The 27,364-nt window shown below is 37.2% G+C and overlaps 1 protein-coding gene across 1 annotated transcript in view; it reads right to left on the bottom strand.

Annotated features, from left to right (window-relative positions):
- The window catches only part of THSD4 (thrombospondin type 1 domain containing 4), a 246,778-nt gene extending 223,603 nt beyond the window's left edge, over positions 1-23,175 (bottom strand). Inside the window, exon 1 of the mRNA XM_053461868.1 lies at positions 22,887-23,175. The gene's annotated coding sequence lies outside the window, so the exon portion shown is untranslated. The remainder of the gene's footprint in view (positions 1-22,886) is intronic.
- Between the last annotated feature and the right edge of the window lie 4,189 nt (positions 23,176-27,364).

Here is a 27,364-nt window from a genome sequence, read left to right as displayed (position 1 = left end):
CTATCTTCTCTGAACATGTACTTTTCTTCTCAGGGTTGTGAAACAAATGTGCAGTAGATGTTGGGCATCCAGATACCCCACCGTGGACCCCTTAGGAATGCATGGGATTTAAGCAGCTTCCTAATTTGTCCTTACTTAAAGACAGTCCTGACTGTTTAATACAAGTGGCTTTCTTTGTGTCCCTTGTATTCATTGTGAAATTGTCACTATGATTTACTAATACCAACATTAGAGACTGAGCAGTCATTATGTGCATATCCAAAGCTCATCTCCAAACATCTTTACTTTGAAGAATGCTGGTATGAGTAGTTAACATCTTGACTATTTGTCAGCATTTCTCCCCACATACCATATAGTCTTATTTTAGAGTCATCGGTTAAGTTGGTAAACCAAAGGGTTTCTTCTTTGTATTTACAAAATGACAGATAAATTTAACAAAGCCACAAACGAAATGTACCATATTAATTCAGAGATTATTCTAAATGTCATCATGATTAAAAACATATTTCAGAGGAAATACTGCTGTTGCAAAAAATTCCTTAAACTGGTCCCAAGTCTAAAACCATTTACAAAGTGCTTAAGCCATTAATATGTCTTTTTGATGACTAGCAGGCTGTTATATACTAAGCAGTGGTTAGTGTTACACATAAAAAAAGAGGCAGTATAAACTAACTTTGTACTTCTATTAAATTATTTTGTGAAAGGGTACGTATATGTGATTTCACATTGAAATAAAAGACGCACCAACTTCAAAAGAGTTTACAATGTTTAATATGACTTCACTTGGAATATTTAATTCGGCTTTGGATATAAAAAAGCTTTTGTGCACCCAAAGGTTCTTTGATAAAAATAAAACAACACTGATTTATTACTTAGCATTAAAAGAAAAGAGGGCATTTAGTGTCCTTTTGCATATTGATGATAATTTAGAGACTGAACCTTAGGTTGCCAAGCCCTTTTTGATTGAGATAATGGACTTTACATATGAAAACACTGTAAAAGTCAAAAGGAAGCGATGTTGCTCAAGGCTAAGAAAATGAAATGTCAATGGATTAATCATCCTTTTGATTCTTTTGTGATCAGTGGTATTCTTGTGTTTTAACTACATATTATAGCTTTTGACAGCAAGCTAATTATTTAAACGCCCTTCTTTATTAGGAATGAAGGTTGATACAAATGCATTTTCTTTTTAATGGAATTGTACACATTTCCGGCACTTATAGAGGGCATGAAGTGTTTTAGGTAATGCCACCACACCCTGGGAAGTTTAATATGAGGTTTATTTAAGAATACGACCCTAAGAGTCACTGTTTTTATAGAAACAAGCTAACTTTATGTTGTCTTCAACCTTTGTGTTCTTTTCTAGAAGCCTCAACCAATTCATTTTTGTCTATCCATAAATGGTAAGTTTAAGAAAGTCTAATCATAAAATATGATACATGATGACTCAACAGTGTTCACAACAGTTTTATGACACGTCTTATGAAGTTACAAACAAACCAAACCTTAATGTTATCATTCCCCGTGTCCCATCTAAGCAGTACATTCCTCTGTAGAAACGCCTTTCCTTGACACGGAATGAACAATGATCTAAAATGAAGGAATTTACTGAGTATGTGAGGCTGTAAAGTGGGTTACAGGTTAATCCCCCATTCAATCTATACTATGTTTGCAATGTAACCAAATTTAAAGGTAAAAAAGTGGCAAAAAAAAAAGTTATAACGATTAATGAACATGCATCATAATGCATGGTGTTTGATTTATTCATTTGCAAATGTAAAGTCAATAAAAGGGAACTTAAACATTATTGAGTTTAAGTCAATGAACTAATCAAGCATACTGAATTTTCACCAACCATAGAACACTGAGAAAACATAGACACCTGACGTTTAGAAAAATAATAACATTTCTTATTAGTAAACCAGCATTTGAAATACAATGCGAGGGAATTATCAAGCCCAACGCTGTTTTACAATAGAAGAAAACAAGATTAATGGACTTTGGAATTTATTAGCTTTGGACATGCATAGAATGTAGTTACAGAAACATATATTTATTACACATTTGCCATTTTATATGACAAATAAACCCCACCCTAAAGGGAGCTATCTACGCTATACTTTCCCCTCACTTCTCGTAAACCTTAAGCTGACTATGCTGCCAAGACAAACAAATACCTCATGGGAACAAGGTAATGGAAAGAACAACTCCTGAGAATGGTTAGGTTGCAGATATAATTTTTATGTGTGAACCATTAAGGAGCAATCTCCTCCTCCTTTCATTGCATACAGCAATTCTCTAATCACGACATTATCATAAAATAGGGGATGTGATTATTAACTTACTATGCTTTATACAGGGGATTGTGTAAAAAAGTATTCATGTAGAGTGTAAAAAATTAAGGTTTTTCCAAGAAGAGCCATCGTCATGACATTGTTTTTTTTACATAGCTACATTTGTTAAAAATATGTATATTGTGCTTTTTGTTTGCTGGCATTACCAATCCAAGTGCTTTCAAACTTTTCTCTTCTTACTCTACCCTTACAAAAACTGCCTGAACCAATCAACAAAAAAATCACCAAAAACAGGAGCAATAATCAATCAGATTCAAGTTTGGACTGTCGATCACGAGGTGGCCCTTTCACTTTAAGTCCAGCGGCTGCCTAATGACGTAGGTGCTGCCGATGGCTGGATATGCGCAGCTGCACGATACGGTTTTTATGCTTATGTAGCACATGGCTGGGCATAGCCAGTATTCAATCTGCCCCTGGAGCCTACCCGGTGTGCCAGATGGCAAATCCAGACCACATCAAATCATTATGAAGTTAACGTGGTTATACAAATTAGTAGGATTTGTAATACTTATACAGTGCTTATTTGAACATGTTAGCAAAATTATTGTATTGTATTGTACAGTACTATAAAATGTAGGCTTTGGTAAAAAGGAAAAAACACTGTTAATGTTCCATTGTTTAACATTACATTACATACTTCTATTATTCTTTGTATCATTTATCTCTTTTATGGTAGGTCAGTATAACATGGTATTCAACACATGAATAATCATATAATAGCTTTTATAAATGAGTTATTTCCAGATACATAATGAGTAAGAAAACCTAAGCGGTCATGAGCAGTCTTGCATAGCATTTATTGTCTTGAGACACCAAAAAGTTTTTCACTTTTAAAATTAACCCTATTGGTAAAGGCACCTTAAAGCAATATTTATAATCGTTTTATTGGTCCAGAGAAAAAGTACGGTATGCTCTTGCATTACCTCAGTGGTATATCACTGGCATCCATATTAGGGAAAAAGACAAAATCATTTTGGCGCAATCGCTAACTTTTTGGCAATAGAATTTTTATTTCTAGATTTAGTGGAATTTCTCTTAAACAGTTCCATTACAACAACCAAAATTTACAATAGACTGCTGGCTTCAAGCCACTATTTCTGAGTAATAACAATGGCTCGCTGTTAATTGGGAAAAACCGAGGCTCTTTTTTTGTCTATAGTTTATTTTTAACTTGGCAGTCTGCAAAGTTAAGATTTTTGCCAATGAAACGCTTGCTTAGAACGAACAACCTATCACTTTATTTTCACTTTTTTTTTTTTCCATATGGTCTTCCTCTGTCCTTTCTATTTGGGTTCTGTCTTTCATACTCAACGTCTGAATTGGCCAAAGAGTGATACTTTTGCTTTGGTGGTGGTGGTGTTAGAGGAGTGGTTGGGAGTATGTTTTTACCAATAAATTTTGACTTTGTGAGCTTGGCAGCATTTCATATATAAGTAAGTAATGTATTTATAATAAAAATAATTTTAATTTACATTGTTTTCTGCTCAATCGCATAAAAGCTACCAATTTCTTTTACAACTGAATAAAGCAAATTATCTTTTTATTTTCGCATCAGAAGGACTGGATATAACAGGGTGCATGGTTGTTCTCATTTTCAAAGGACAGTGTCCTGAATGAGACTTCTGTCCTGGTATATTTGTCACGCCCCATCCAGGCTGCGGAGCTGCATATCTCTGTCTTTTCCTTTTTCGCTACAGTTCGCTTCAGCTTCTGTTTATAAATTGTGCCCCACCCATTAGTTATGTTTGTCTTAGTCTGCAGTCTATCGGTATGTTTTATCTCTGTTCTGTATTTAGATTTAATGTTTAGTTTCAGTTTAAGTGATTCAGTAGGCAGGGTTTAGCACTAGGACCCACCGAATATTGGAGTACTTTGGCGTAGTGGTGGTCTAAGTATAGTATGGCCATAAGATGTGACTCCAACTGTTATCATATAGTCCTAGGCTAGTCTTGTATTTATGTGTTTCAGTCTTTTATGTGCCTTTGCTCTCTTTTGCCTGAATCATCTGAGGATCTCACTTCCTCTCTCCTCTCCCTATGTCCCAGTTTAAGATATCCTATCCTTGCTTAAAGGAGAAGCGTCTGAGGATTTCGGCTCCTCGCTCCATCCCTTGTGTACCTTGCTTTGTTCCCTGTCCTTTGTTGTGTCCTGTACCACGTTTGTCTTGCTGGCTATGTTTCTTGCTAGGTCTCCCTGTTCCTTGCTCTGTCCCCCTTGCTCGCTATGTCTCTGCTATTACTCTGCTTAGCTTCCCTACTCCCAGCCTGCAGCATCCTGCATACTTCTATGTTGAGATATGTCTCATGCCTGCTTCAGGGTGCCTGTAGAATATCACCAGGTTCCGTTTTGTTCTGGACATCATCCTCTGCTATGTCAGGGCCCTGGTTGTGGTCACGCAACCCCAGGTGCTCAACGCTCGGGAGAGTGCAGTCACCCTGCACCAGGCCCTGTCCAACTCCGCTACTGCGCAATAACTCCCAAATTCCATCATTGGGCGCTCTGGGTTATTACAGTCGTCTGTACCGACCGAGTTCCTGACAATATTATTTATCACCGGGACTGTCCCCTAAACCTCTCTGAAAAAAAACAAAAAGAAACTTATATTTCAAAATACATGTACTATAGTCATCAAAACCACCTCTAAATATTTTATTTTCTGAAATCACACCCTAATAGGCTATTAATAATAAAGAATAAGAGAAAAAAATAAGTATGATTGCCAACTGTTATGATTAAGTTAAGTAACGTGGGGGAGAGTGAGACACAAAATACCACATTCATGTATTTCATATCTTTCTTTCCTAATGGTACTTATGCAATTGCATAAAAAATGTTCCAGATTTTGCTTTAAAAAAACCTTCCTGGTTTAGGATGTATACAGAAAGAAAAGTATACCCTCTTTGAACTCTATCATTTTACACATCAAGATATAATAACAATCATGTATTCCTTAGTAGGTGTAAAAATGAGGTAAATAGAACCTCAGATGAACAACACATAATATATTACACTCTGTCATGACTTGGCAGGGGGAGACCACTGGTCTCCCCACTTCAAGAGTTAAAGGTCTGTACGAACGACCAATAGAGCCGTTCGTACAGACCTTTAACTCTTGGAGTGGGGAGACCATGGTCTCCCCAGGCCAAGTTCCGCCATCAGAAGTTAAAGGGCCATGCGAGTGAGTCTATTGGTCGCCTGCAGGGGCCTCCTCTGGCATCAACCAATTGGTTGATGCCTAAGGAGGCCTCTGCAGGAGACCAACAGAGTTGCTTGCACGGCCCTTTAACTCCTGATGGGAACTTGGCCTGTCTCTCCGCTCCAAGAGTTAAAGGTCCGCAGAAGCGACTCTATTGGTCGTTCGTATGGACCTTTAACTCTTGGAACGGGGAGACCAGTGGTCTCTCCTGGCCAAGTTGCAGTACCAGGATTTTAAAAGTCTGTACGAGCGACTCTATTGGTCGCCAGAAGGGGGCTCGTCTGGCATCAACCAATGAAGTACAGGTGCACTTCATTGGTTGATGGCAGAGGAGGCCCCTGCCGGCGACCAACAGAGTTGCTTGTACAGACATTTCAAATCCTGGCACCAAAGCTGCTGTGTTCTACAAAAACCGGCAAAGTACGAAGAAAAAAACGAACACGAAGAATGTACACGAATGTTCGCCCGAACCGAACATAGGAAATGACGAATATTCGTGGAATACGAAGATTTTTTCCCCCCACGAAGACAAACACGAAGACGAACACGAAGAGTTGGCAGGCGCCCAAGTCTACTAAAATGTGTGAAAAACTAAGTACACTATATGATTCAATAGCTTGTAGGAACATCTTTAGCAGCAACAACTTGAAGTAATTGTTTTCTGTATGGCTTTATCTGTCCCTTAGATCATTGTGGAGGAAATTTGGCCCACTCTTAAGGTCCTGCCACAGCATTTCAATCTGGTTGAGATCTGGACATTGCATGTGCTATCAACACCTTTATTTATTTTTCAACCATTCTGTTGTAGATTTGCTAGTGTTCTTGGGATTATTGTCCTGTTGCATGACCCAATTTCGGGAAAACTTTAGCTGTAGGGCAGATGGAATCAAATTTGACTCTAGAAGGAATTCAGGGTCGACTTGAGGTTGTTGGCTCCTCATCAGTCTGGTTGCAGCTTGCTGTCCAGGGGTTAATAGGGAGGAGGTTTAATTGCACCTCCCCCAACACATTAATAAGGTTTTGGTAGCAGTATAAACTGCTTTGTGTGCCCACTATGTAGGAGGTGAGAGTAGGTTCTCACCCTATTGAGAGTGTGCCTTGACGTGGCGGGTGAGCTTAATTATGCTTTGGCCAATTCATATAACCAAAACCTCTCATTTATATTATGTTTATATATTCGTTGCCAACTTTATTAGGGTAAGAAGCGCAGACAGTTTTTGTTTCTTGTATACATTGTGCAGCCAATACACTGTTTCTTGCAGCATGCTTACACCTGTTTGGTAGGCCTCGTATTACACATTTGTATTATTTGAGCCTGTGACTAGCTTAGCGCACCGACATTTTTTCTTTTCCCTGTTTGCACATATTTGAGGTTGTTGGCTCCTCATCAGTCTGGTTGCAGCTTGCTGTCCAGGGGTTAATAGGGAGGAGGTTTAATTGCACCTCCCCCAACACATTAATAAGGTTTTGGTAGCAGTATAAACTGCTTTGTGTGCCCACTATGTAGGAGGTGAGAGTAGGTTCTCACCCTATTGAGAGTGTTCCTTGACGTGGCGGGTGAGCTTAATTCGACTCAATTAATGCAAGGTTCCCAGGTCTTATCTGTCCAAAGGACATTGTTCCATGAACATTAATACTCAATATGCTAATTGAGGCCTGTAGAGTCTGAGATGTAAGTTGTTTTTTTTTGTCATTTCTCTGACAATTGGGGTGAATTTTCTGGGATATCCACTCCTGAGAAGATTGGCAACTGTCTTCAATGCTTTTCACTTTTCAATAATCTGTCTCACTGTAGAATGATGAACTTTAAAGTGATTGGAGATGGCTGTGCAACCCTTCCCAGATTGATGGACAACAACAATTGCTTCTCTAAGATCATTGCTGATGTCTTTCCTCCTTGGCATACACATCTGAATGCTCCGGACCAGCAAACTACTAAAACTTCGGCTTTTATAGGGGTGGTCACACTTTCTGATGATCAATTAATCAAGAGCATTTGATTAGCAGCACCTGTCTGCTACTTAGCATCTTAATTCCTATGGTAGCAGTAAGGGTGTCCTTAGTTTTTCACTTATGACTTCTCCATTTTGGCTTTATTTTTGTTGAATAAATGATGACATGGTGTCATATGTCATGTGTTCTTGTTCATCTGAGGTTGCATTTGCCTAACTTGTAGAACTGCTAAGGAACAGATGATTGTTATTATATCTTGATATGGAAAACTATAAAATTTAAAGAGGGTGTACTTTCTTTTTTACATGACTGGAGGAACACACACAAGGGGACAAAATACTAAGAGCTTTCCCACTATGGAATGTAACTATCAGGAAGACTTGCTGACCTTTGCTATGTATAATCACTGGTGGTTTCATCTTAGCAAATAAGGGTAAGCATTCCCTCAAACATTTCAGATCTTGCTAGGGGGTGTAGGTGGAAATGGGCAGGACCAGAGGCATGGAGACAAAAGATGAGGTGGACTGGGATGAAGGCAAGGGAAGAACCGCTCCAACCCAGTTTATAGCACTCAGCTTCAGATAATTCTAAGATGGCCTTGTGGGGGTGGTTTTATGCTTTGATTTTACAGCTCCCTGGGCCAGTCAAGACAGAGGAGAGGATTTCCCCAACTAGGGTGACCACCTATCCCGGAACAGTCTCGCAATGGGACCCGGGCAGCCTCAATCCAGGAAAATGCATTCGAATTCTGAGTGAAAGAAGTCTCAACCAATCAAGAGAGATTATGTCAACTCTCCTGATTGGATAAGAGTTCTGAAGCCTCTCCTGATAGGCTGAGTCCCTCCTTTACAGTGAGCTCAGTGTAAGCTGCAGCCAGCACCAGGTATGTGTGTGACTGTGTGTGTCTATTAAACAAATGGATACAAATCATTTTTGATACTAGCAAATTAGACTGGAGTGGAGATAGTTCGTATGGCTGCAAAGACAGGCTACAGCTAGTTGAATGTTAAAAAAATAAAGTATTTAAACACTATTACTTCTCCTTCAGGCAAAGCAGGGTCATGTAATTACATGATACCACTCTGCTTCCCGCACAGCTAATTGGTATTAAAGTATCCAGAAGTAGCCTGGCAGGTCTGTAACATAACAATGCAACTTCTAGAAGTTGGAGAGAGACTACTTTACTAATTTAAGAAAATACACACATATCATTATAATGTATGTGTTATACTTTTTAAAAATTAATGTTATTTTAACAGCAGCCAACATACTGAATAAACAGTACCGGGAACAATGGAGGTTTGCAACACATGTGATGAAGGGAACTCTGACCACAATGTAATAGGCTTATGGGTAAATTATTATTGGGATTAACTATGGTGTAAAGCAGATGGGATGAAGGAAAACTGGACTAAGACTACTATTAATAAATTGTCCATATGAGAATTCTGAAGCAGGCTTAAACCCAATTCAGAGAACGCAGACAACTTTCACACATGTGCTCAGCCTCACGCGTGTTTAAATGAGTCCTTTGGGTAGAATAAAATATAATATATATAAATATATACGAGATCAAAACAGAAAACAAATATCCCCCTGGTTTGTATTATCAAAAGTAAATGTTAATAAAATCAGAGGCTTTAATTTCTGGTTTAGACTGCATCCGACTTAAATGATACTTAATAGAATTTACATGCAGTTATATCCCTTTATAGTCTTAATAGTTCCACTGTGTTGAATGCCATAAATGCTGTATAGTAAAGCATCACACAAACCAACTATACATATATATGAAAGGAGATAAGTGTGAAGTGCACTAATTCCATGTGTATACTTAGCATCCAGTAAAAGCAGATCCTTCAACGTGTAGAAAAAAAAAAATAAGTCTCACTTTCAAAGGAATACATCTATATTTAACTGTGAAACCAAACTCTCCAACCTTGTGCAGTTTATGAGAATAATCATGTCTTGCTGGGAAGTGAAATTGGCTGGCGGCTTGGATCATGACGTAGTTCAGCAGCACACATAGACTAACTGGACAGAAGCCTTGGGTTGCCTGCAGTGCCAGTAATCATCGCTCACTGTCTCAGGACCAAATGGTAGCATCATGTCATAGAGGATTTATTAACACTTTGAGAATAGCTCATGTATTACACAAATGTTGTCAACTCTTTTTAATGTTTTAATTATATTTATGAAATAATCTGCTTACGTCAGCAGCTCAGCTTCTCTCACTGGCACCCAGACTGATGACTGGACACAGTTGGAAGGTGTAAATGCCTTGGGAGTACATATAGACATGTCAGTGTCTGTGCATGTGCTGAGACCCGAAGCTGATGACAAATTAGTCACACTGTTTCTTCAAGTCAGGTGAGGTTAAGAGGGACATGAGATTGTTTACAAATGATTGTTGGTGGAAACTCAATGAAGAGTACAATTCAAGCGTCATCTATAAAATTATCCATTCTGTTGCCATTATTTCTGCCACAGTCTACCAACGATAGAGGATATGAACTCAACAGGTCTTATACAAGCCTTTTATTTAGCCAGTGGTAAAAGTGAAGACATTAACTTTTGAGTCTTGTGCAGAAGAACTTGCACCACATATCAAAGTAATGCAATGACAATTCACTTGTTTAATAGACAATGTGACATATCCTTAATGCGTAATGCACCAAACTGCCAATTTAATGGAACAAAGTAAAAAAAAACAACAGCGTTATATTAACTAAACCATTTTGTTAACTCTACTACTCAACACATCAGTTGTCATTAAAGGAAACTAGAAAGGCCATTAGAGCAGACTGCATGTTGTACAACAACTTCAGGTTTAGTTGTTAAATCATGTTTTTGTATAAATGAGAACATTTTTGTTTTCTTCTCTCTTTCCCCATGCACAGATTAGCCTTTCAGATGATGTGGTACTGAATTTTTGATGATTCTTTCAGTGAAATTTTGTTGAGTCGCTGAAGGAAAACAGAAAATATATATTTTCAGGCTGGACTGAAACTATTAATTGATTTTTGGTGGACTTAAGACCTTACGGCTTCATATATTTGTTTTCTTGAAACTGATGCTATTCATAAGTGCAATATTTTCATGTAACAACGTATATGCTTGCTTCAACTTGATTTTTCCCTGCATTTTTTGGCGTAGCTTCACCAAACTGTTCCAAGCACAACAAAATTCCAGGGGTCATAAATCAGATCTGAAAATGAAAGCTTATTTTGAAAATACAATGTGCCTATTTTGTCAGTATTCATTCTTATATAACTATTTTTTATATATCTACAAGCAGGGCTGGACTAGAGAAAAAAAAAAGCAGCCCTGTACATGGCCGCACACTGAAGGATCAGATCTGCCGATGGCCCACCAGGCACTTGTCCTGTTTGCCAGATGGCTGGTCCCAGCCTCTTCACTACCTGTAGGGCTTAAGCCTCCCTGTGTCCTGCAAAGTATTTCTGGCATGCTAACCTATTGTGCAAACAGGGAAAAGAAAAAATGTCGGTGCACTAAGCTAGTCTCAGGCTCAAATAATACAAATGCGTAATATGAGGCCTACCAAACAGGTGTAAGCATGCTGCAAGAAACAGTGTATTGGCTGTACAATGTATACAATGTATACAAAAAACAAAAACTGTCTGCGCTTCTTACCCTAATAAAGTTGGCAACAAATATATAAACATAATATAAATATGGGTATAAACTGCTTTGTGTGCCCACTATGTAGGAGGTAAGAGTAGGTTCTCACCCTATTGAGAGTGTGCCTTGACATGGCGGGTGAGCTTAATTATGCTTTGGCCAATTCATATAACCAAAACCTCTCATTTATATTATGTTTACATATTTGTTGCCAACTTTATTAGGCTAAGAAGCGCAGACAGTTTATGCTAACCTATCGTGCCAGCGGCGTAGATGGCTCACAGTGGATTTGTTCCTGAAATAAGTCACAGAAGCGTAAGAGGTTGAAATAGTTGTATGGTGTTTTACTAATTTATGGCATTAAAACCATTAAGGCATATGTGAACATATGTATTCTTGGGCAATATATACATAAAATATATTTGATATATATAAAAATGGTAAAAGTATCACAACCTCAACAGACATTTTTGAGGGTTTTTACATGATTAGAATTTGTGTTTTTTCTGTATATTTCTCAGCACAACTCCTATGGGTTTTACAATGAAATCTACTAGAAAACCATATCAACAATATGTTACAAAATGTTAAATTTCTCCTAAGTACAACTAATACTACAAAGACTAGGATATCATAAGTATAAACATTTAAACTGCTCATTCAGTGTTTGATCCATTTTACTTACAAGATAAGGTCACAAAAATCACCTTATTCTTGTACACATTGTAGACAATCTCTTTATGCATTTAGTGTCGTTGAGTCTCATAACAGAGGATTTGAGTTTCGTTTAAGGAACATTGAATTTTACCTGCATACCCTTTTATGAGATCTTTGGGACATTAAGATACCTTGAAAAGCAGAAAACAGCGCAACGAAATATGTTGCTTTCCTGGATATCAATGCACTGAATCCATTATAACACCACATTAAACACAGTTGGAAACCTTTAGTGACAATAGCAGCAAAGATCTATGAAACATATTGTTATAAATGCAACAATCACCAGGTCAAAAATACACATCCCTGCACACATGCTAACCTTTTCAAACACTGGGTGCATCCTCTTTTGCGAGCTACAACAGCCAACACCATCACCGTTCCTCTTGTGGCCAACATTTAGCCCTTAGTAGTTCAAAAAGTGCAACTGCACTTGCAGGAGACATCACACATTTGTGTAGAGAATGGTTTTTGAGTCAAGAAATGCTACCCATATATAACTTAAGTGTATTGTAAGACCATTGCAAAACACTCAGTGACTATATTAACAGGTATTAATTCACACATTATGCAATAAAACTGATTAAAACTAAATATAAATATACCAGCAGAGGTTAAAATGTACACTGCTTAAGTGGAACTGAAGCTTCACAATGGAAAGGCAATTCAAAAGGAAATAGTAGGTTTGAACTGAATAGTTGATTCTTTATCCCAGGGCAGACTGTGAAGCCCATCAAACCATTTAAAAAAGATGAGCAAACTCTTGGTCCTTAATGATGTCACCCAAAAAAGGATTTTGGATGCAAATACAGCCTTTATTTCAAGTTTCAAAACGTGTTGTTTTTAGGCATTGCTGGAACAGCGATCACCACATTGTAACTGTGCTGTTTCACGGATGTACACAGGCTCTATTCAGTTTGCTGGAAAATAGATGCAGGAGACCGAGTCTCCTTAATGAATCACGGGAAAACCATGCCTGCCGTAGGGAAGGAAGGGCATAACACATTAAATATGAGGGTGGCCACAGAGTTCATAGAAGGTCACAGAATAGAAAGGATGTTTTCAGTAACACTAGTCACCTGTATCTGAATTTTGGCAAATGGCTTTTTTATAATTATAAATAATGAGGCGTTTTTAGAATACTTGCTTCCATGTCTTTCAAAATGCAGTTATTACCTTATTTCAACATGCATTCCCGAAAGGGACAGTAATCCATAAATGTTTTTATAGGCGTCGTTGAGGCAGACTGCCCTTCATTCAGTGAAAGGAGCAGTGTTTCACCCAGAAACACTGCATGTACACTACACAAGCTTTCCGGTGGGCAGCACTGCAGGCTGTACTGCTCATTCCCAAACATTGCTTGCTCCCCAAATCATGAACCCCACCACTAAAGAACTGTGCCATTGGCACTTAGTCTGCCTTTTCATTTTTCACTGGCGATGGTTGTTTTGGAAATAATTAGTAAACATTATCATTGAAGCCAAGATCTGCCCCCATTAATGGGTCCCATAGATCTCAGCAGAATCATTGTGCCACATTTTTAAACTATGAATCCAAGCTGTTTTAGGGCAAGATGTATAGCTACCTAGAGGTCGGTGCTACTCCAAACTGTAGTCTGAAAGGAGTGTAGAAACTGAATATATATGTAAAGACATATGATGTCATGGGCGGCTGCATTGCTTTATTTAATATAACCATCAACCATGAGAAAATCATCAGTGAAAACACGAGGCTTGATTACTTCACAGCTAACATCAGAGCCTTTCCCTATTTCTAATGTGAGTATCCCCATTATTCAGGCTTTCAGGCATTAAATATTTAAAGTAAAAGTGAAATGCTTCAGATTTTAGGTACAAATTATGATATATATCACATAAGACATTCCATGCATGTAATGGGATTATTTACTAAGGTTGTGCATCAAAGTGAGAAAGAATGTACAGTGTGTACTGTGCTAATTCCCGTTTCATTGTCCTTTTTTATGATATGCTTTGTATTTATTTAGCGCTATTAACTACACAAAATAAAAGTGGCGCTGCACATGCCTAGACTTGGTTCTCCCAAAAATGCTATATTTTTCATCAAATAGAACAAAAGGAGTAAGTATAAATCAACGGGAAGAGAACAATGATGCCTTTCTAATATGCTATATTTGACGACAGCAAAATCAGACCGAGATTAAAATAGCTCTAAACAGGTGTGTTTCATTCATCCTCTTCAGAATTTTCTTCATCCACATCCCCTGAAGCCTCTTTTCTAATTAAACTGAGATCCTTCACCATTTCTTGCAAAGTCCCCCTAGAGTAGAGAGGTACTTCAGAGACCCTAGGACTAGCCCTGGGCATACACAATAAAATGGACAACACTTGTTTTTCTCTCCTTATTGCAAAAAATAATGGCTTTTTCTCATCTGCCTTTAAATAGACTAAAATATGAGTGGTCCTGGTTCTAGCAGGCCATCAAACCTGGGAGTCTGGTTCAAGAAGGCCAACAAGCCTGGTGTTCTGGTTCTAGACTTTTGTAAACGTTAGAGGCTAAAACCAATGGAATTAAGTGAGAATGCTATATGTATTTCTTCTAAATGATATTTCACAGAATATGAAATCAGATGATTTCTATAATTCAACATAGCTGTAGAAATATATATTTACAGTGATGAATTGCATTAATTAGTAACCTATGTACATCATTTCCCCTGTCACAATGAATAGCTAAGCAAAGCAGGAAAAGACTTCTCTAGCCTCAAACAGCATCTTTGTGTCAAGATTTAATCCCTCTGTCTAACTTGTATCTACACTGCTACCTGCTGGTTGCATGTTAATGTTCAAATTATTGGATGTAGTAAAGTAGCTACTGATTTCAATCAAGCACTGACTTAATGCCACTTTACAGCTTTTTACAAACTGCCATTTTTGTGCTAGGGTAAAGCAGTACACATTTTTGATTCTTCAAAGTAGATCAGTTAATGCAGTAGACATAAATTTCTGATGAATGAGCTCCATAGGAGTCAGCCTTTATTGGATATTAAAAGCTAGATGTTGTATATTGTGCAAATGTCTCTGGAAACCAAACATTTGCTGAAGTAAGTAATATACAAGGCAGATAGAAGCGTTCCGTGGGTTAATAAAGGCCGTACTTGGCTTAAAATGGTGCTACATGAAAGACCAAGGATTCCGGTTTCTGGTCAGCTGTGGGAGTCAGATAAAAGTGTGCTAAGCCCAGGGATGTGATCAAAAACGGATAGGAAAGTATTTTCCCTTGGCATTGCTTCTTTACGTGAATTTATATGAAGTCGGTTCTTTACTGCCGCTAACAAAAAATAAAAAAGATGATTTTACTTTGAAACAATTACATTTTCTCTATCACAATCTATAAAAGAGTTGCTACACAGTATCTGCAAAAAAACATGTACTGGGGTTTCTCATAGTCTTATGTCCTATAGCTTTAAGTTAGCTGAGGCAAACAAACAATGCTCCCTTGCTTGGAAAAAAAGGGAAACTGACCAAGAGACCCAGAAATCAGAGATCCACCCGAAGACCTGGAGAGCTCCCAGGTGTGATCATGCATAGTTCACTAAGATGGCACCCTACTGAAGATGAGATCTCAAGGGAAGCTCTCTAGGTTTGGCCTTCATCATGCATAGTGAAGTCAGTATTTGAAAACCCTGCTTCATTTTTTTCAATCCATGCGAGCATTATTTGCAATTCAGACAATGGCAGTGTTGCCCTCTGGAGCTTTCTCTCTTCTAGTGGGAAGGGGTTTAGTTGAAAGAAAGAATGAAAAGTGGGTAAAACCTAGACAGGGAATAGACATGGTCAATCATCATCCACACCAGGGGAAGAAACCTTAGACAGGTCCCAACAGTGATCCTTCTAGCGGCCTTTCCTAAAAAAAACCCCTAGCATCTGCATAGAAACCTATAAAACAAAAATGACAGCAACAGTGTGGTACAGAAGACGCTGGATGTAGGGTATTTGGAATACATGTTGTAGGCCTCCCCAAGGGATTAGGCAGTTACAGTGTAGAGCAGATGTCAGCAAATGTTTTTTTTTCGATCTAGCACATATTTTTAACAGCTACAAATCATTTCTGAATTCCATCGATACTAATCACTTTAGGTTGACTTGAGTAGACAGGCAGTTCATTACTATCAATCAAACATGGGAAATACAAACTAGAAAAAAAACCCTTCTTAAGCCAGTGAACATGCAACTATAGTAACGCATTGTATGATCATCCTGCAAACTTGTTATGAGGACATCTGCAAAGGTTCTGAGCAAAGGCAGTTGCAAAAAGGTACAGTATTGTCATTTTACAGGCATCTGTAAGGCAATACAAATACAAAATAATATTTTGCTAAATAACATACAGCCCTTGAGGTTTACCAGGGCAAGCTATCCTGAGTTCTCCCTCCTCTTGGCTAGTTAACTTTGTGAGGGGCGAGTTTAGCGGGCCCTATTGGCAGGGATAGTCCTCCATAGGTCGGGGCTGGTATAAGCTATATAAACAGAAATAAGTATGTCCCAAACGTCACATAAAACTTTTTGGTAAAGCTCTGCCACCTAGCTACATCCAGTTGGGATGGTTTGCGTACACATGGCGGTAACTGCTACTCATTTACCGAGCACGACTGACTACAAGAAGGTGCTACAAAGTAAGCATCCCAGCAATGTTTCCTGATGGTAATGATAGCGAGATCTCGGAAATGCTAGGGCAGTAAAAATACACGATTTGCTTAATTAGGGAACTCCAATTACTATATTTAGCAGCTTAACTGGGAACTGTTTGAGGATTAGAATATAATGCAAAGTATTTTAGGAATCCCATCAGTGCACTTGGGGCTCAGGAAGGTATTTAAAAAAAACAATACACACGAAATGATGCTTAAATGGCATTTGTCAAGATATACCTTAAACCAGTCAAAATAAATGTTGCATAAAAGTAACTTGAGCAAAGAAACAGAAAAGAAAACGTGTGTAATTACAATGTCAGCAACATCATTTAAGAGCTACAAAGAGTCTAAGAAAATATGCAAAATTAAAGTCAGATTAGCCGAATTCATAAATGAAAACATACTTCCAAACCAAAAGAGAGAACTCCAAATATAATATTCAAGAAAATGTAAAGGATGGAACAGAGCACTGAAGGCTTAAAAGCAGAACATGAAAAGCCAGTTCATTCAATGTTCTCCTTTCAATCAGAACTAGAACTGTGTGTGTGTGTGTATATATATATATATATACACACTGTATTTACTACAGTAGATGTAATTTTAAGAAAGAGACCCCCAAACGGGTTCTAATTAAGCTTAAACAGGATATATTGAGCCTAGACATCCTGCCAATATAGTCCAGAATATGTTAGGCAGCACCATCAAGAATGATATGCGTATATAGCTTGTCAAGGAGCCAAGGTCAGTATTCCAGACATTTTTGTACAATGGGCTTTAACAGAGACACTACTATTTTAATAAAGCGTTAAATTATTTTCTAGAGATATATAATTTAATAGGGTGGACAATCCAAAATGACGTTAACGCATCCTATTCTTTGGGAATTCCACCAAGCGAATAGATATTGTGCCAGGAAGTCACGATGGGTAGAATTATCAAAAAAGGAGTTAGAATTTGCTAGTTGAAGTGAAGTCAGAGAAGAAAAATTAAAGAACCGCATTATTTGTAATCTTCTCAATAATTGCTCATGCAACGAGTGTCTTTGAGGCTGGATAGGCCAATATTTGGGGTAACTTGTTGCTCTTGCAATATTTACTGAGGCAGGAAGCATTTGTGCCAAAAGTTCCGTATACGCTTTCCATAAGCACTTTGTTATGCATTTTTGACTTTGGTAGACATGAACAAGGGCACATCCTTCTTGAGGCACTATGAATTCAGTAAGAGCAAATGTTTTTGCTTCCCTCGGCTCACTAACATTTCATCTTATGATAAATACACAACCATACATGTTCACCAAATATAAACAATTGATTTTAGAGTTGTAATCCATTTCTCTGGAAACACACTCATACACCAGTATTTCTTTGTGGACAGTAAGATATAAGAAGATCAAATAGATTCTTAGGGCCTCCACCAGTGTAAGGCACCCTCTCAGAGGATGTAGGTGGTGAGACCCAAAATACACAAAGCTATCTCTACATATTCAAATGTACATGTTCAAAAACACAGTTCAAATCATGTTATTGAGTTTCTTGTATTATGTATAATTATTATTTTTATCAATGCGTTACAGATGAGACCATCTAACCCTTTTCACACAAGGCTCATATAAAGCTAGAACCACCCCTGTGTATTGTGGGGACAGATTTCACAACAGTTAATCAGAACGTTTATCTGTGTGTTAGAGATAATACACCAATTCCCTCTAACACAATGCAGGGTAAACTACACAAGTAAATGCAATACAACCCCTAAAGGCACATTTTTCTGTAAGCTTTCCCTCCCCCAAAGCAGTTTCAAAGAAATCTAAAATCATGTGGTACCAGTTCATCTAATCCTACTAAGAATTCTACAAGAATATAAAACATTTCTATAGTATTTGTGCTGCCATTGATCCCAGGAAAAGCTATTTTAGAAAAGACGCTGCTTTACAAATGGAGCTGAATTATTTCATCTTAATCTACCTTCATAATGTGATAAATCAAATTCATGAGCTAAATCACTAAATTCATTTTAGTAATTGTAATGGTTTTATATAAAAATCTAAGATCCAGTAAGTCATTAAGGTCACATAAAGTATGTGATTCTGGCTAAGAACTTAACCCATAACGTTGGACATTCAAGAATAATAATCTAACATGTAAGATATGGCTATGTTGCAGGCCAACTATGCTCAGTTTGCTGTGTTAAAATGTCCCCATGCCCCCCTTTGATCTGTTAGGAAAGAATTTGCTTTGGTTACAGTGTGGGAAAATATATTGTATTTAACAAAACATTTTTATAGCCCAGAGAGTAGGTACACTGGTTTCTCTCAATTGAAATGGATGTCAACTGTCAAAAAATATATACTTTCTAGAATAACAGCTGGACATTTAATATCTGAATGCAAGATTCCAAGAGGGTACCTGCATTGTTACAGTTGTAGAAACAGGATATAACAGTCATTAAAAATAAAAAAAATTAAATCAGCAGGTTCATTGGGGAAAAAATGGGGTGAATGCTATAATTGAATGCCTATTTTTGCCACCTTTCAGAAAACATGCATAAAGGCCCTTCATCTCTGCCTTACACAGTACGGCCAAAGTGGTTCCCCTGCCTGGAGACAAAACGAATCTAACCGTGTGCCCTGGGTAGAATAGTAATGGAATTTAGCATTGAATAAATTTTTTATTTTTATTTTGCTCTAATAAATTTCCTGTATCTATAGGACTCTCCCTAAACAAAAAAACACACTAAACTGGCTATTTGTGGCAATGCTAAAGAAGTGCTGCTTATCCAATGAAATCCGTCACTCCATAGTATGTCATACTTCAGAATGTCAGTGTCCAGGTGCTTAAGACCGAGACATTTTTAATTCACCTTAAGGCAGTATGATGAGGAGTCAGGGTGTTTGTCTAGTACATTGTGCTAAGATAGAGCTTGAACATGTATGAATGGCTAACATGCAGCTGCCAAAAACTAACTTTCAAAGAAATAATAAGAATAAAATGGAACCTTAGCCAAGACCCCTCTGAGTGACAGCCCAAAACAACAAGACTTGATATGATTGGAAAACACATGATAAGGTACCCCTTTCTGACGTAACGTACGGATCCTCCTCTACATTTCAAGGCAGCCACATAGGAGCATGCTAGCCAGCACTGACTAAGGCAGGTATATCATTTAATTAACCAAGATATCCGCTACACACAGCACAAGACTGCAGGTGTATTTCTTAAGTTCTTACAACATTGTCTACGATGAAAAAAGTAACTCAAGTCAGACACGCAGCAGATTTTAGACTTATTACAAAGTACAGTAAGTTACGCTTAGTGTTGACAGCTCCTGCCAACCTTCAGTTTCTATGTGCCAACAATTATTAATGAATGAAATGTGGCTGCAGACTTTAAAAGTCAAAAGAATTGGCCGTATAACTAAGACAGCTGAAGTCGGCTGAATTGGAGATCATGCTGCCGCGTGCTAGAGTAGCGGTGCATGGTTTGCTTCAAACGGGCAACCGTCGCTCTTAGTGGAAGATATCAATTTTGAGTCATAGCTGCATTTTGGATGTATACACAGAACAGGACTGCCGCAGCATGTTTAAAAGAGAAACCTGTCAAGAGTTAAATATAAAACAAATAGTAGAAACATTACACATGAATTAAAGATTTGCTGATGATTCTTGATTTTTTTTAAATGGATATTAGCACAAGCAAACTTTTTTTTTTTATTGATACCTTTAGGTAATATTTTAGGACCTTGGAGGTTCTGTTTGAAGAAGGCCTCTGTAGTCCCTGAAAGGTTTTGTAACTTTATTACTTTTTCTGTGTTGGCCCAATAAAAAAAAGGTATAAACTCCAACTAAAGACTCCGTTAACAATCACTGCAAATTTTATACTTTTAGCAAGGATTTTCCTAGTTGTTGAGTCAATGGACACCACTGTCTTTTCTTTTCAGCTTAGCTAGTGATACCTGTGTGCTCCTCGGCATGTATCCGACCGCAATGCACAAGAGTCATCAGCGTGCAAAAAGAGATCCTAATCTTACACGATGCTACGTGATGACCAAGACAACAGGTGATATGGTATCTTTTGACTTAGGGGCAAATGAGTAACTAATGCAACTTCTACCAATTTGTGCAGAACCTGCTGTCTAAGTGTAGGCCAAGACACCCAACAGGAGCAACTAATCAGTAAGGGAATCAGTTACATTTACCTGTATTATGTTTTGAGCTCCACGGTCATATTGTGAATAAAGTAAAAATGCACTTATTCATATGTTAAAAACTACTTAATTTTTTTTTGTCAAATATTGCCAAATTACATTTTTCCCCCATCAGAGCCATTGCTGTTCAGGGTACAGATTAACTTTTTTATGTCATTAACACATATTCAGTCTTTTCAGTTTGTATTTAAATACAAGATATTCTCCAACCACTACAAACAAGAATAACTACAACTTCAAACTGTTAAATTTTTTGTCCCAAAAGTGTTTTTACCTTAATCTTTTGTCATTTAAATGCCTGGAAAAAAAATATATTCTTTGCCAAGTATCCTGTTTGTGTTTTCGGCAGACTTTCGATATTATACACTAACAATACAAATCTGATGGAGTTATCAAGTGTATGTATAACATACAGAGCTTTATTTCCTTGATGACTTCATCAGAATTGCTTTCCTCCTGATAACCATGCGTTTTGTATGAGCTAAAACTGGACTGTGGGTAATGGAATTTGTAAGATATTGTGAGAAAGTTTTAAAAATATGCAGTATTTTATGTGCGGTCAGTCCTTAAAACTATGGTTATTTCCAAAAATGCTTTAATGATGTTGGTTTATCATGCAACATACATTGTGTTAGTAGTATAGGCATTTCCTATCATCACCTTTCACCTGACAACATGGTGACCACATATATACCTATTTTAAGAGGACTGTCCTCCGATTGAAACCCCCAGATATATGTTTAAATTATATATATATAATTTGCAAACATAGATTTTTATGTGACTGCAGGCTGGTATAAAATTACCGTTTATTAAAAAAGAAAAAAAATAAATAAATAAATATATATATATATATATATATACACACACACACACACACACACACACATTTATAATTAAAGAAATATTTAAAAATACTTACTACTCACGTTTACCAAGTAGACTTTAAGAAGGATTAGTGACACAACAGCCCAGACTCACAGTTAGTGTTAAAAAGCAGACAGAAATATGAATGTTTCTAAATTTCATACTTTTATTTACACAATTTAGTGTCACTTTAATCTCTCACCTTAGCTACAACCATGGATGTTGGCAGCGTTTTCCTTAAAACAAACGCATTCTTCCAAATGAAACACACACAGTTCCCCGACAACATGCAAACATTTTTTTAATCTCAGGATTTATCAGTGTTTCTTAGCCCTTAAGCAACTCAACTCGCCTTTACCTGTATGTGTCAGGTAGAAATGCAGGGCCAAGAAAGATCAAACAGTAATATATGAAATAACATGACAGGTAAAGCTACATTATGACTGAGGAGCCTTCAGATCCAGAGGGGCCCAGTGATGCATGCGCACACCCCACAGGTAGTAAGCAGCCCAGGTATGGCCACCAGTGGCAACTACTTTTAATACTCTGGTGTCAATCTACACCTCCTCTGGGGTAAATTCATGCTGCCATTCCACGAATCACACAGTGTATGTTTTTAACTCTTAATAGCCAGGGCTGCAGCTCCTCCTCACAAACAGGTGCGGTGAAGGTGTTAAGTGTTAACCACCCTGGCAATAGCTTTATTTGCTTATTGGAATGAAGTAGTGTCTGCAAAGGGTAGCTTTTAATACTTAGCTATAAATCTGCCACTACAACTTGTTAGTCACAAGCTACTTGCATTTAACCCTTTAAAGAGCAGACACCCCCACCTCACAGGTGTTCAGCAGTTCAAGTATCAACAGGACCCTTTAATACTCATCTATTAGTCTGCACCGCAGTAGAGGTAAATTATGTGTACATCTCATTCAATCACAACATGGTGCTATTTAACTGATTAATCCACCTCAGGTGGCCAGGTACTAACTTCCTTCTGATGTGTTAATCTGCATTTGGGATGTAACAGCATATCCATACTCAAATGCAAAGGTCCATCACAATGAACAATCTTACTCTTGCATCATTGAGTGCATAACACTGCAAGTCATACTCAGTGGCTCACATATGCACAGAATCTATAGCATCATAACAAGCGTTAAACAGTTTTATGCTCAACATCAGTCGTATGCTTGGTATTTTAGGATGCATGACCCCTGCAAAGCTTACACTCTAAACGTGTTGCAATGCAGTTCCATGCACAGATCTTACATCAGATCTCGTTTACCTGTGTTGGAAGCGGTACTGTGTGAAGTTCTCAGGTCTGCTCACTTCTCTTCCAGACACTCAGAATCATCCAGTCCACAAAGTGATTGAAAGCAAAGTTAGTTTTATCCCAATGGCAAAAAAGCAACGTAAGAAAAAAAAAGGTAATATCCCTCCAAAGGAGGAGATCTGATAAGGGGGAAGGTGCATGCAGGTTTACTCCAGTTTCCTGGCAACTCCACGCTGTGGGAAAAGGGGAAGTTTTTCTCATGCAGCTCTGTCCCACCAAGCTTTTCACTCCTCGCTGGGAAGTGCGCTGTCAACTGCAATGGAAGCCCAAGGCAAAGGCAGCGCTCTCCACCGCCATCTAGTGGTAGACTGAATTAGTGTTCCCTTGTCAGATGCTAATGGTAAAGAGAACGCTGCGTTGTTACTTACAATTACATACATTTAAAAATATTTTACAATCATAACAACATTTTAGAAAGAAAAACACTTTACTTAAGTATCATATTATAATAACTTTAATTATACCTAGTAATTTACAAATAATTTAATTAATTTAAATAAGGGAAATAAGAAACTACTATGTAATGTGTAGCTTTTAGACAACTAAACACTGTCTGTGAACTCCCTCAGCTAAATTTAAATATTCTTGCCACAAGTACTCTCTTTCATAATTATATAATCAGGCACATATTTTTAAAAACATACAGAAATAGGTTTACATTCCTTGGTATATATTGCCTAAAGTTCCATAAGATTTCAAATAAAGATGCGTTCATGAACTTATTTTGTTTTTAGGATTTTGCCAATTCTTTTGGCAATCTGATCATAACACAAGTAAAACCTTTTCTGGAATTCACACAAAACACTATACAAAAGGTTACTGTATATTTGCCAGAAAAAAAAGTGTTGTTCTGAGACAGAGGCTGCACCATATGTATAAAAGAAATCAACCCTGTGGAAGTTGATAATAATGTACTAGTTAAAGCACACATTAAGCAAATACAATTTCACTCGATATCAGTTAACCTGTAATAATAAGAAATGTAAAATAAAAAGGAAATTTCTATTATCAGTGCCACCAATTGATATGTAAATTGAAAACACTCAGCTAGATAGGGCTGGAACCCAAGATTGCTATAATAACAGATGTACAGTATTATATGTCAAATGTAGTCAAAATTTTAAAACTCTTGGTACGAGATCAAGACTGGTCATTTGTGATAAAAAAAACAAGAGTAAATCTGGTGCCAAATTTGGCCAACATCAGAAGTAAAATATTGTTGGGTTTTTATTTCAAAGAAGTATTTAACCAGTAAAATGAAAAGGGAAAAACAACAAAAGATACTCAAATCATTGGCTTATATTCACTTGGGGCCGAGTTAGGCCAAAATATCACTAAAAAGGGAAGAAAGATGAACCTTGCTAGAGGGAGGACCTAAAATGCGTGCAAATCCTTTGACAGCTCCTATACCATGAGTTACAATTAATGGGGACCCAACGCATGACAACCTACACCACTTGTGAATTCTTGCAAGTTTCTCAGAATTCACATTGAGAAAACTGATTGGAATAAAGCAGTTGACTTAGGTGGGGCATTGATATATGGAGGTCATATGTTAGGCGTATTGTGTACCTAGGCAACCATACCTATATGAGGAGAACATCATATAATAAAGTGTGTAGTAATCAGTTCTGGATCTACATTCCAGGCAGGCTGAAACACACCGCTGGCACACTCCACACCCTAACACACTTTAAAACATAAAAAGCTGTGTAGGCATAGATGGAATGTGAAAATGTATGGGCATACTTTATAATGTTTGGGGTATTGGGATGAAAGAGAGTGGGTGAAGTCCAGATCTTCCTTATTAACAATATGACCTTAGGTTGGCTGATATGTGGTCCACGGTCAAGCATGCCACATGATTTGTTTTAGACTAAAAAAGGGCAAAAAGGGATTTCTAGTAATCAACCTAAATATTTTGGAACAAACAGTAGTGTGTATTCCTGCTAAGCAGCACAATTGTTGCAAATGGTGTATGCTGCAGTTTTAAAACAGTAAGTAACTCTAACAATGAAGACCCTATGCTGGTTTCTGGAAGTAATTGATCATTGATCTTGTTATGCTCATGTAACAAACCAGGAAGAACATTTTCCAGTACATTTCATTTTGCACATGTTAACCTCAGATGTACCCAGCAGCCCTAAGAGACTTCAGAACTTCAACTAGATTTCTGTACATATATATACAGAAGACAGCATGAGATTCACTGAGTTTTAGCACAGAACATCATTAATTATACAAGTGAACTCTGCCACCTGGGATATCTAAAGAAATAATACAAATTATTTTTACTTATAAATGCAGAAAAACTCAACTACCCAGAACATGTCAGACGAATCCTCTTGGTTTCTGTGGAAAATGTCCTTTATGAGGTACAGGTGAACAGCAATAATACATACCAAACAGTCATTTGCCTGGTTTGACAGATAGCCAGTCCATGCATGATGTGTTATACTTAAATAATAAAAGTATGTATTAATAATATCTGTTTAAAATACTTTACATCATACTTACACTTTAGATCTCACACATTCCACATTATTTTTCTTCATATTTGACATAAATACAGTATTTAAGTGGCAGGGAGTCCCCTTCCAGCCCAGGGTGACAGGTCTAGGATGGCAGCCTATTTGTCTCATTACCAGAAGTAGATCGCACTTCAAGGTTTACTGCTGCTTCATGGACCAACTGAGGAGATCAGAGATCACCTTTAATATTTAACTGATTTAAAATGTTTGGTTATTCATTGACAACTGACACACGAAGTACCATCTGTCGTGGCATATTGTTTACTAAAGGTTATCATGAGTATTGGGTATATAATGTTTACACCACAAGTTTACCCTGAGCTTCCCTGCTTCTTCTATTAGACTAAACCTTGGGACCTCTTTTCTTTTCTTCTGGCTAAATTATAATGTAAAAGGCCCATTACCCATTTTAGGAAGGATGGATGAAATAAGAAGTCTTCAGACTAAAATTCTCAAACAGCACAACTTAATAAAGGTAATGCTTAAAAACACAGTGGACCATTTGCAATCAGACATAAATCCTGACAGTTCCATACAGATGATTTCCCTGCATTCATCCCATGTAGTGTGGGACATTGTAATAAAGCCCTCATTGTATTTCTGTTAGATGACACTGATGGTTTAGATAGTCTAAAAAACCTCTGTCAGAAATTCCATCATTACATTTTCTGTGGGTTTCCCATTCGTATCACCTTACACTTACATAGCTCACGTAATTAAAAAAGTGTCTTTCATTTTTATAGTTAATTGACTAGATTTATCTTTAACATATAATAATAACAAGGTTGAGTCAGCAGAGCTTTACATAATATGAAAAATAAATGTTTCCTTTATCAATTTAAATTGACACCCATCTAACAGTCAATGAACTGTGCCTTTAAATAAAGGACATCCTCTATGACAAGGTTGTACCAAAAGCAGACTCTAAATTTTATTTTATTTTGTACTTTATTTATCTTGCAATTTGGCTAAAAAGTGTTCAGGAATTTGATGATTTTTAGAAACAAAGTATATTATATTCACAGTTAAAAGGTAACTGTTACAGCTTTTAGTGTACCTAAATTCATCAATTAAAACTATTTTTAGCGTATGTATTGTGTCAATGTAATTGTTTTGGAGATGCTTTGTGAGGTTCTTATTAATTTGTGTATATTTTATTTGTATTTGTATTATTGTGTAAATTGTAGTTAGACGAAAATGTTCAGTATCTTCACAACTAGATCAATTATTGTGTAATTGTTCGAATCACAGCATAAAGTTATAGTTTTCAAAATTGAATCATTTCCACATATTTGTAGGGGGACAAGATTTATGTTGACAACATGATGATATATATATGCTAAATAAATATGAAAGTAAAAAAAAAAGAACTGAAAAATTAAGATTTGTGGAAAGTGGTATATCTGAATTAAGCAACATTATGTATTAGAGGAGTGTGAAATATTATATGCTTATTTTGTCACATTATACTGTATTTACCACATCTGTTGTCCTAGAAATACCCATTGTAGTTCACTAAAGTAATCTTCCTACCACCGTGTAGGTCTTTCCTTTTAGAGACACTCTTTCTCCTCCTTCTATTGAAGACATTTCTATTCCCTTTGCTCTTTTATAAGGAGTCTGGGGTTCTTGCAAATACAAATGTCAGAGTACAAAAAAAAACAAAGGGATCGATCCAGCACTTGAAAAAAAACTTCCAGCTTTATTTATTTTACTAAATGATTAAAAAGCATAATTCACACCTAAGTGCATCTAGTGCACAGGAAACCCCAAATCTTGTCAGAGTGCAGTACAGAGTGCAGTACAGAATTTAGGATTCCGCTAGATAAATGCGCATTTACATACCCCAACACAATTTTTTTCTGTATCCTTGGGGAAGGAATATTCTTTTGAACTTAC

Source organism: Spea bombifrons, chromosome 4 (assembly GCF_027358695.1).
Source record: "Spea bombifrons isolate aSpeBom1 chromosome 4, aSpeBom1.2.pri, whole genome shotgun sequence".
NCBI lineage: Eukaryota > Metazoa > Chordata > Amphibia > Anura > Pelobatidae > Spea > Spea bombifrons.
The sequence above is the reverse complement of the archived record's forward strand: the minus strand, read 5'-3'. Positions and strand labels throughout refer to the sequence as shown.